Source organism: Triticum dicoccoides, chromosome 5B (genome assembly GCF_002162155.2).
Source record: "Triticum dicoccoides isolate Atlit2015 ecotype Zavitan chromosome 5B, WEW_v2.0, whole genome shotgun sequence".
Classification (NCBI taxonomy): Eukaryota; Viridiplantae; Streptophyta; class Magnoliopsida; order Poales; family Poaceae; genus Triticum; species Triticum dicoccoides.
Window position 1 is genome coordinate 90,310,579 of NC_041389.1, and position 11,204 is coordinate 90,321,782.

General features: G+C 47.5%; 1 pseudogene; it reads right to left on the reverse strand.

The window, feature by feature from the left end:
• Nucleotides 1-3,206: 3,206 nt before the first annotated feature.
• On the reverse strand, nucleotides 3,207-7,200 carry LOC119309153 (annotated as a pseudogene).
• Nucleotides 7,201-11,204: the final 4,004 nt, after the last annotated feature.

Here is an 11,204-nt window from a genome sequence, read left to right on the forward strand (position 1 = left end):
GGCGGGAGAGTAAGTCAAAATAGGAAAAACTCACATTGGGTTTAGGGATAACCAGGCTCGAACTAATGACTTCCACCACGTCAAGGTGACACTCTACCGCTGAGTTATATGGGGTGACGGAGGGATCGTACCATTCGAGCCTCCTTTTCTGAGAACGGGAACTTTATGGGATCCTTGGTAGAGCCATTTGGAGCAGAGGGTAATCGGTTTATGACAAAGACTGTGCTTTTAAACACGACACCCAGGGGAATGGCCCAATCTTTCATTCCAACTCTATTTTCTTGTGTGCGAGTAGGAAAAGTGAGAAATCTGTCTTCCATCCGTGGATGTGACAAATCCAATCCAATTTGGTCTTGTCCCGTGGCTCGGACCATTTTGCATTTCTCGACAAATATAATCTGTTTGGCTATTCTAGGTGGTTCTTTTTTTCTGGATAAAGAGGAACTTGTCATTTTGATCTCAGGAAGGAAAAAAGGCGAATGGAATTTCAGTCAAGTCTTTTTTTAGGATGTATATAGATATATTTTATAGTGTAGATTCATTCATTTTGCTAGTAGTGTTGATTTCTCGTTGTAGTTGATGCTAGTTGGTTTATTCGGTGGAAGATCAATGTTCAGATCCTTAATGCATATTAATACCCCTCTGATTATGAACATGAATATGATTTGTGAGTAGTTACGTTTGTTCCTGAGGACATGGGAGAAGTCTTGTTATAAGTAATCATTTGAATTTGGTATTCATTCGATATTTTGATGAGATGTATGTTGTCTCTCCTCTAGTGATGTTGTGTGAACATCGACTACATGACACTTCACCATTGTTTGGGCCTAGGGGAAGGCATTGGGAAGTAATAAGTAGATGATGGGTTGCTAGAGTGACAGAAGCTTAAACCCTAGTTTATGTGTTCCTTCGTAAGGGGCTAATTTGGATCCACATGTTTCATGATATGGTTAGGTTTACCTTAATTCCTTTTTCGTAGTTGCGGTTGCTTGCGAGAGGGGTTAATCATAAGTGGGATGCTTGTCCAAGGAAGGGCAGTACCCAAGCACCGGTGCACCCACATATCAAATTATCAAAGTAACGAACGCGAATCATATGAGGATGATGAAAACTAGCTTGATAGTAATTCCCATGTGTCCTTGGGAGCACTTTGCTTTATATAAGAGTTTGTCCAGGCTTGTCCTTTGCTACAAAAAGGATTGGGCCACCTTGCTGCACCTTGTTTACTTTTGTTACTTGTTATTCGTTACGAATTACCTTATCACAAAACTATCTGTTACCGATAATTTCAGTGCTTGCAGAAAATACCTTACTGAAAACCACTTGTCATTTCCTTCTGCTCCTCGTTGGGTTCGGCACTCTTACTTATCGAAAGGACTACGATAGATCCCCTATACTTGTGGGTCATCACCAGCCACCGCACCAGCCACGACAGGTAGGGAGGAAGGCACCTCCTTCCACACCTAGTCAGCACCAACCATCAGATTTGGGTCGACGTCTCCACCGTAGGAGGCGCCCACGCCCACGACTGCATCCCCATTTGGTCTCGGTGAACTCACAACCTAGTGACTATCGATGGCCGCACTACAGCGGTGAGCTCACATACTGCCACAACCGTAGCCATCAGTGTCGATCCATCCGACGTTATAGTAGTGCCAGGAGGGGCCGAATCAAACCAACACCACCAACCCGCAGACAAGAACCGCACAATGTGCCATCTACGCAGGCTAGGTCAGCCCTTAGAACCTGCTCGCTGCCGACATCGTCCACCACCATTTACCAGATCTGCGCCACCCGTTGTAGCATGCCAACGACTTGAATCACACCGCCATAGAACCTATCAGCCGCACCACCCTGTCACGACCCAAAGGACCATAAGCAGTGCCACCGTGGATCGCGGCAACACCATTCAACCTCCATTAGTGAGATAGGTCAGCACCATGTTGTCGTGATCCACCTCCCAGCCAAGAGCCACATCGGGCCGCCACCACCCCCTTGCCCTACGCATGCCGGTCCACCAGAGCGAAATCCAGGTGGATCTAGTCGTAAACTAGCCCGCACACCACCTCCCCGTGCAACACCACCAGCCCTCCCATGGCACCCCTTGCAGCTCCGCCGCAACCACCAATCACCGCGTTGCCGCCTCGCGCTGTTGCCGAAGGCGAGCCGCCACTCCATCGTGACCTTGGGTGTCCGGCACCACCCAAGCGGATTGCGAGAGGAAAGGACCTCTGTCACCACCTCGGTCGCCCGGGCTCAGCCCAATTGCTTCCTCCAGTGGTGACAGAGGGGACGCCAGGAGGTGCGATGGGTCCTGGCTGCTAGGTTTCGGAGCTCTTCCCGAGTCGCTCGAGCAGGGGGCGATGCGGGGGCGTGGGCCATAAAAGACCCACACTAACCATCAAGAAAATAGAAGTCGGTCACATTGTGTCACCTAGTCCAACATCACACAACAACATCAGTAAGAACTTTAAAAAGCAAATCCAGAGCTTGGCAAAACACCATGTCGAAGACATTTGAAAAGAATTTATCCTCATGATCTCACCAGACCAATTTACTCATCAAAGAATACCCATTAAAAAGGCCACACCAAAGAACCAAAGCATGCTATATGGTGTTTCCTAACCTCTTACTTACAACAAACATGTACTTTCTGAAAAAAGAAAATCCCTTGAAAAGCAAGCGAACAACAAAACAAGACATTTGAAATCAATCTATCATCAGGATGTCACCAAACCCATTCACTCATTCAAGAACACCAATTAAAAGGCCCACACCAAGCAACAAAGCATGTTGCGGGGTGTTTCCTAATTTACGGCATGACCTCAAGAATCTAGCTAAAGCTAATCTCCTCCCCCAACAACAAAAATTCATTGCAGGGTGTTTCGTAATTACAACATGACTTCAAGAATCTGGTCAGGTGTTGTCCATGGTGGCTGTGGTATTTCATATTTTGTCCTAGTGGGCTAGTCCGTCTAACCTTGATCTTTACGGGTCTTTTTTTCTCTTTACTCTTTTCTTATTGCATTCATACATCCTAGTCGTGCAGACAAGTGTGTACTCATTGTGTTCTATATCCCTTGATTAGACATTAGGAGCCAATAGAAAACACTATTTATCAAAAAAAGTGGCCCGTAGTCGAACACCATATGCACAACACTGCATATCTTGTGTACTCGCTGTGTTCTGTATCCCTTGATGAGACATTAGGAGTCAATAAAAACACCATTATTATCAAAAAGAGCGGCCTGAAGTCCAACAAGATATGCACAACTGTGTAAAAGGATAATAGTCGAAATTGATCATCATATAACAATGCATCATATCATGGCTTCATAGTGAGATCAATAATGCTGAACATCTTGTTTGTAAGGGTAACGATTAATACTCATGACACGCTTCTGACAGGCTCATGGCTGCATCAACTGTAATCTGCTGTGTAGCGATAATTGCATGCGCCAGATTAAGAACCAGTCCCTGGACATTGCCACGTATAGTGATGTAGCCACTGAGCTTACTAGAGTCGGCCTGCTTCTCTACGCTGATGTTCGCCAAAGCATCCTTGCCAAACACACTCTTGCCGTAGAGATTGGCAGCAACTAACCCGCAGTCCCCATCAAGCGCAGACCTTATGTCAAAGATTCATATGAGAAAAATGTTACCAATTACAGCTACGTTCTTCAGTGCAACAATTTCTCGGTGACAGTGATCCAACGAATTACCTCAGTAATAGCAATTCTCAAAGTTCAAATGTGCCTCTACATTGAAAATATGGCTAGGACAGTTCTAGTATATCAGTTCCTGGAATGGAAAATAAAATATCCATTTGGGCCTCTAGTGTGTGCAAGTTTCGAGAAAAAAAAGGTTTGATTTGGTGAAAAGAACTGAGGTACTCCCTCCGTCTCATGTAAGACGTTTTTTGACACTAGACCAGCGTCAAAAAACGTCCTACACTATGGGACGGAGGGAGTATATTTCTTCTAGTTTGTTGGATTTGATACTCCACCAGAATCTTAATTACACTCGAGACCTAGGAAACAAACATTTGTACCTTAATGCCGTAATGGCCAGTTCAAACAACAGTTAATCTAGTATATCTGAAATACAAAGACAGTAAAGTAGTAAACAAATTCATGGTTTGTTACTATAAAATATATATCATGCTCTTGTGTGTGACTATATTTTAGAGGTATACATAGCATTCATAAAGATAGTGTATTATTAATGTACCAAAGCAGGAAAAACTGTCGCCTGCAGCTTAATGTGAAAGGTAAGTTTTCTTTGAACTTACAATGGTGTAACACATGGCATTTTTACTGAATTGATGATAAAATTTACAAATTCCCTCCCATCATGATGCTCGGTATTGACCTTCAACTGACGAAAAAGTAGTTTAAGACAAACACATACAAATAACACTGGAAAGGAGCAGAAAAATGATGGAAAGACATGCTATTGCTAGCAAAGTCGAATGCAATTGACTGAAAAAAGGCATCAAGATAGGTATCTATACTATTGTACCTTAACTTTGCACCAACACTCAGCCCACATTTTCCGGAAGGCTACATCAGTACATGTAGCAGGTGTCATGTAATCCATGATGCTAATGCTCATATCTTTTAGGATCACCTCTGAAGGCTCCATTGCATCTGAAGTCTCATAAAAGATGCGACTAACTATAACTCCAACGTTCGTTGAGGACATCTTAATGTTAACCTGGATTTGCTTGCTTGCCTGAGGAGCCACGGTGTACTTCTTACTGCGATCAACTACTGCGGTTTTACTCGCCGTGGCAAACTCCAACCACAGATTGTGCAGTGTTTCTTCTGTTCGGTTTATGACTGTAATATCAAGCACAGTATCATAATACTCATTAACGGTAACAAATCCTTCAGCATACACAGGATCACTGAACCCTGTCAACTAAACAAGGGCGTTTAGTTTTTTTTGTATCATCTGCACCCTTCATAGATTCACCAGTTGCAGCCTTTAAATCATCTTGGACCTCATCTTCCAACTCAAGTCGGTCCAGTCCCTACGAAAATAAATACAAAATAATTTAGTTAGGCAAGTAAAAATGCATTAGGTTTCCATGAGACCAAATCATCTTCCAACTCAAGTATTTTTTTGTCTCACACCCTCCTGCTCTTCAGGTGGTAGAAATCAATGTAATCATCAGGATATGTAAGGGAACTCTGTGCCTGGACCTTCATCTTCTCATTCTGCCTGAATTTTTTCTCAGCTATGATCATATTTGCGAAGCTCTGTCGGCAGGAGAGCAACCAGACCTTCCTTGAATGATCATCATCGGTACTGCAAAGCAACCTAACACAAAACACAATCCTGTCATATGAGTCAATGTCGATAGGGTGGGGAAGGTAAGAGGACTTCCCTAGCCGCAGCATGGACACCATGATCAGCAAGGCCTCTGCTGATGCCTTGTTTGCTTCAACCTTAGATGGCTGAACCTCCTGCAGCCTCACCACAAGCTTGGTCAACGTACACGCAACAGCAGCGGCCAAGTGAAAATCTCCTGACATAATGAGAGCTCTAAGATTCTGCCTGTAATCGAACACCCCACTAGTAAAAATGGAATCATCGGTGGCGGCACTATGTGTGGTGTATGTGTCACTTAGAAGAGCAACAAGTAGTCTCTTAGAACATACAGTACACGAGTCCATGGCTGGATGGGCTGGCTTGGATGAATCAACTGACTCGATTTCCTCGGAGTCGGCATAGAAGGGCTGATCTCCAAGTGACTCCTTAATGGCTGCAATGGCTTTCTCGACCTCATATAGCGAAAGCGTGTACTCCCCAAGGATCCAGAGAGCACATGAAAAGATGAAGGATTCCTTGATCTTATAGAACGTACCGATCAGCCCAAATACAATGGAGGAACGAAGCAGAGGTTTGTCCTCGATAATCTCACGCAGAAACAGAACCACATCGGATGCTGAAGCAACGTCGCTGTAACGAAGGTGGCCCCAGAGGAGGTGCACCACCGGTCCAACCACTTCTGGGTACGGCACGGCACAGACATGGATCGCCCGGATCAGCATATGGTAGTACTCATCACGGGCTATGTGGAAGACACTGCCCATTACCCCATAAACCTCCTCCTTGAGGTAGTGCACCACGTCCTCCACATTTCGTGTGGTGAGCAAACCAGGCACTACCAACTCCAGAACCTTCCTCCTGACATCCAGATCAGGCCTGCCGGCGAGCGAGCGCAGAAGGTCCATGGTGAAACCGACCATCATATAATGGTGTGAGCTGGACAGCTCGCGCAGGCGGTCCAGGATGATGAGCTTCACCTTGCTGTCGCTTTGGGAAGTGAGCAGCTGGAGGTATGTTCTTGCGATCAAGGTCGGCGCATGGGACACAGACGAGAGCGTGCACGCGCAGTCGTACATGACAGCGGCAGTTGTGGCAGCGGAGAGGAGGGAAATGATGATTTTGATATACGCGCTCCTGAGAAGGCGGTTGCCAGCAGAGTAGACTCTGCGAATGAGATGAATGGCGGCCATATGGAGGGGGGGTAGGCCACTCGGTGATGCGGGCGGCATTGGCGAGCAAGTAGGCAATGGCGCGGTCTTGCGAGCAGTCGCAGAGCATGAGGAACGCGTTCGTCCATGCGGATGGGTCATGCTCTACGGCGAGGGCACGCTCCGCGAGATCCGGCGTGTCCGGGATGAGCTTCTCCTGCTTGATATGAGGGCAGGGCAGGCAGCAGATCGCTGACATGGCGGAGAGCGCGTGGCGGCGGACGAACGGGTGCGGATGCTTGAGGTTGGCAAGAATGGAAGGCACGAGCGGCTCGAGCAGCTCGGGCTCGCGGAGACGACAGAGGAACCGCAGTGTGACGCCTCGGACATACTCGTTGGGGTGCTGGAGGTTGCTGCGGAGGTAGTGGCGGACGAGGATCATCTCCGCGACGAGCTCGCCGTAGGCTTCGTCCCGCTTGTCGCCGGCGACCTCGAGGTAGAGGAGGAGGAGCCTCTGGATGATGTGTTCCTTGGAGGGGAGGACGTAGCTGACGACGGTGGCGAGGAAGTGGGGGGCCGTGTCGCCGTTGAGGAGGAGCACGATGGCGCGCTTCAGGGCGTCGAACTTGGCGCCCACGTCGCTCCCCTCGAGGCCAGCATTCATCTCCTCGGAAGTGGAGAGGCGGCTCGTGTCAAAGAAGGACAGGAGAAGGGTGCACGGGAACGGCGATTCGTCGATCATGCTCGCCGCCTCGCCGGATTCGGATCAGATCTGCCGTGCCGGAGAGATCAGTTCGGGAGCCATCAATCGTCTCTGCCGACCTGGTAAGATTTTTCCTGTAAACCCTCGGGTGAAATGAAAAAGGAAACGGGACCCTCTCCTAGCGTGACATATAGTACTCACTCCTTTCCAAGGCGTGATTGATTTTGAACGGTCATTGATGAATGACTTTGATCATTAAAATATACTCCCCCCGCTTCTAAATATAAGTGCTTTTAGGGGGTACCATTCGAGCCTCCTTTTCTGAGAAATTTGGTTTCGGGAACTTTGTGGGATCCTTGGTAGAGCCATTTGAAGCAGAGGGTAATCGGTTTATGACAAAGACTATGCTTTCAAACACGACACCCAGGAGAATGGCCCCATCTTTCATTCCAACTTTATTTTCTTGTGTGCGAGTAGGGAAAGTGAGAAATCTACTGTCTTCCATCCGTGGATGTGACAATCCAATCCAATTTGATCTTGTCCCATGGCTTGGACCATTTTGCATTTCTCGACAAATATAATCTGTTTGGCTATTCTAAGTGGTTCTTTTTTTGGGTAAAGTGGAACTTGTCATTTTGATCTCAGGAAGGCAAAAAGGCAAATGGAATTTCAGTCAAGTCTTTTTTAGATGTATATAGATATATTTTAGAGTATAGATTCATTCATTTTGCTCCGTATGTATTCACTTATTGAAATCTCTAGAAAGACCTATATTTAGGAACGGAGGGAGTACCAAAGTGCATGGATTGAACATGTATAAATGGCATTGTTATATTTTGACGGCAAAACAATTGTCGGTGGGAAACGACACCTATGGGATCATAAGAATCCCTACTACGGTTGCGGGGCGTTGGGTTGTGAGGAGAGCAGTATCAGCAGTCAGTACGAGCACGCGGGTCGTTTATCCAGGTTTGGGCCGCAGAGATACGTAATACCCTAGTCCTGCTTTGATATGTGTATTTGTGTTCTTGAGGTTCTTGAACTAGCTACAATGAGCGTAACTTGTCCAAAAGTACGAATCCTTCTCCTGGATGCCTCGGGCCTCCTTTTATAGGCAAGGGGATCGCCACAGTGGCACACAGGAGGTGGCATCGGGGTACTGTGATTAAGCCTATCCCTTGCCATTACGGGACAAAGTGCATTTAATGCGCCCCTGACGTGTCCCCTTTACTTTACCGCCGCTTCGCCCTGCCACGACACGCGCCTGGACCAGCGAGGCAGTGGTGCCATGTAGGCTGGCAGGCTGCTGAGGTGGCGTGGTGGTAGGGCTTTCACGAAGATTTGCATGCCACCACGTAGGCATGCACTGAGTTGGCCGAGAAGCCTTGCGTTGACACGCAGGTGCCCGCCCAGCTGATGGGCTGGCAGCTACATGGGAGCGGTGGCAAAAAGCCTGGCGGGTGCGGGCCTGGCTGCGGCCTCGCGGACGCCCTCGGCAAGGGCCTTGCCGGGGCCCCAGCAAGGGTTTTTCCGTGGTGTTGTGGTCGTCCCCGACAAGGATCTTCCCGGGGGTCTTGTGGGCTTCCTCGGCAAGGATCTCGCCGAGGTTCGTCGTCTTCTACTCTTCTAATTTAGAGTGTTGTTCTTGTCTTCATAAAGATCTGCATGCCATCACGGAGGCGCCTCACGAGCCTTGGTCCCAATGCGGTTGGCGGCGCTGGAGAAACTGGGGCTCAAGGGTGGCACGCCCTGCTGGCGTAAGGTAGGCTGCCCCGGCAAGGCCCTTGCCGGGGCCATGGAGGCCGCCCCGGCAAGGATCTTGCCGGGGGAAACCACTTCGCCTTCTTGCTCTTTATGCCTCTGTCTTGGCGTTGCTTGGGTCGTCTTGTGGCTCTGATTCCCTGTCTCTGCCCAGCTTAAGTGTGGTCGTCCGCGCGGCTCTGACTGCCCGTGCACAAATAAGAGGTACAAAAAAGTGCCCCTACTTTGATACACCAACAACAATTTTGTGTCATATGTCCGTATACTAATTTTATTAATATACAATACGTGAAAATCATAGTCAAAGTTGTGTAACAAAGACCAAAAAAGTCAATCGGTGCCTTATATTTTGGGAAGGAGGGAGTACGGACGTAATTATCAGGAATGAGAGCATCTCCAACAGGCGCATAAAAGTTTCGCGCTCTAAAATAATTTTAGCGCGCCACTGTAGCACTTTTAGCGCGTCGGACCCAACATTGGTTTAGCTGATGCCAAAAAACACGCGCCTAAAAAACACGCAGTGTAAATTGTGAAGCGTGCGTCATTCGGCGCCCCAAATTTGCAGCTTCTGATAGCGTTTTTTAGCGCGTACCCAATCTTTTTTTGCGCCTGCACTATTTTACAGTTTCTGCTCGAGCTGTCCGGCGCTCAAAATATCCGAATTTTAGCGCGTGGAGCAGTTTTTGTGCGCTTGTTGAAGATGCTCTGACAATCCCGCAAACTTCTCTGAAGATCTTCTGGGTCGAAAATGCTGCAAACAGAAAAGCTTCTTTTAATAGACGTGTTTTTTTTCTCCCTGAGAAACACGCTACACATGGTCATACACGCATTTCAATGATCCTATAAACACACACACTCACACCATATTTCTATAAGTATCTCCAAGAGACTAAGCCAACGGATCTTGAGATTGGCAAAGTCATTATATATGTCTTGCTATCGATGGAAACATCACCCCTGTTGGAAAAATATTTCGCCTTTGTGAGACACGCATGTGTCATATTTGAGGTTTGATCTCTAATGGGTGGGGGGTACAATCACCATCCTAACTATCCAACCAGAGGTTGATTCTCTAGCCTTGTCCTTTTGGTCCCATGTTTCCTGTTACTCTTGCTTCTGTTCCTAGAAGCGTGTATGGTTCCTAAATCCTAATCGGAACTTCACTATTCCCGATTCCATTTTGCACTTCTTCTATGTCATCTTGCTTCGGGTGCTTCGGATGACTCATTGTTTTTGGTGGAGATAGAGGTCAAACGATCATACCCATATCATCGTAGCACAGGAGCTGCTACAATTCTACTACGAGAACTTGTACAATGGAAGATGCTTAGAAAAATAAATTGAGTTTTTCTAAAGCACCGGTGACTATTTCTACAGGAAAGACGCTTAGTTAAGCATCTATCCAGTAGAAATAAGCACCGGTGCTTAAGAAAAGTCTGCTTTATTTCTCTAAGCACCTTTCAATGTACAAGGCCTAAGGGGAAGGAGATTTATCACATGTAAGGGCGGGGGCACGTAGGTTGTCGACCGCCAATCTGCGCCAAGATTCCAAAATTCGTTTGTGTATTCCATGCATTCCCCCTCATATATCCCTTCCCACATATATGTAATCGGCTCGTAAATGGAAAACGACATGCTTGTTTCGATGGGGCCAGTTTAAGGTTACAAATATTTTGATAAGTAGACAGTGGCGTTGTGAAAAAAATCATTTTTTTAGGAAAAAAGCATCTACCGAGTCTGAGATGGGGCTCGAGCCTAGCCCGACTTTGAATTAACAAAGACATCAACCGGCCAGGATTACAAGCACACGCCCTCACAAAATTAAGCCTCACGTGAAACTGAAGATGAACAAATGGGACCAAAGCCGAAGACACCGAGGTCCACCTCTGAGAATGCTGCACCAGACACAGGATCACACTGGCTCGGAGGAGAGAAGGGCCGACACCAGCGGGGCATGCCGTCGCCATGCACCTACGAGCCCTCGCACTACACATCCAATACACCATCTTCGAAGGAGGCCACTACCTCCTCGCTTGGATCGAAGGCGCCGTACTGTCGCAAGATGGGATGGATGCCACCAAAAGATGACCACGTAGAGAGGGCCAGCCCATCCCCAATGAGACGCCGGAGACTGTCCTTGAGCAAAACACCGTCGCTGCACACATCTAACACCGGAGGGGGGAAGTTTCAAGATGGGACAAGAGGGCCACACCGCCCCGCCACCCACCACCCACAAGCGCCACCCGACCACAAGG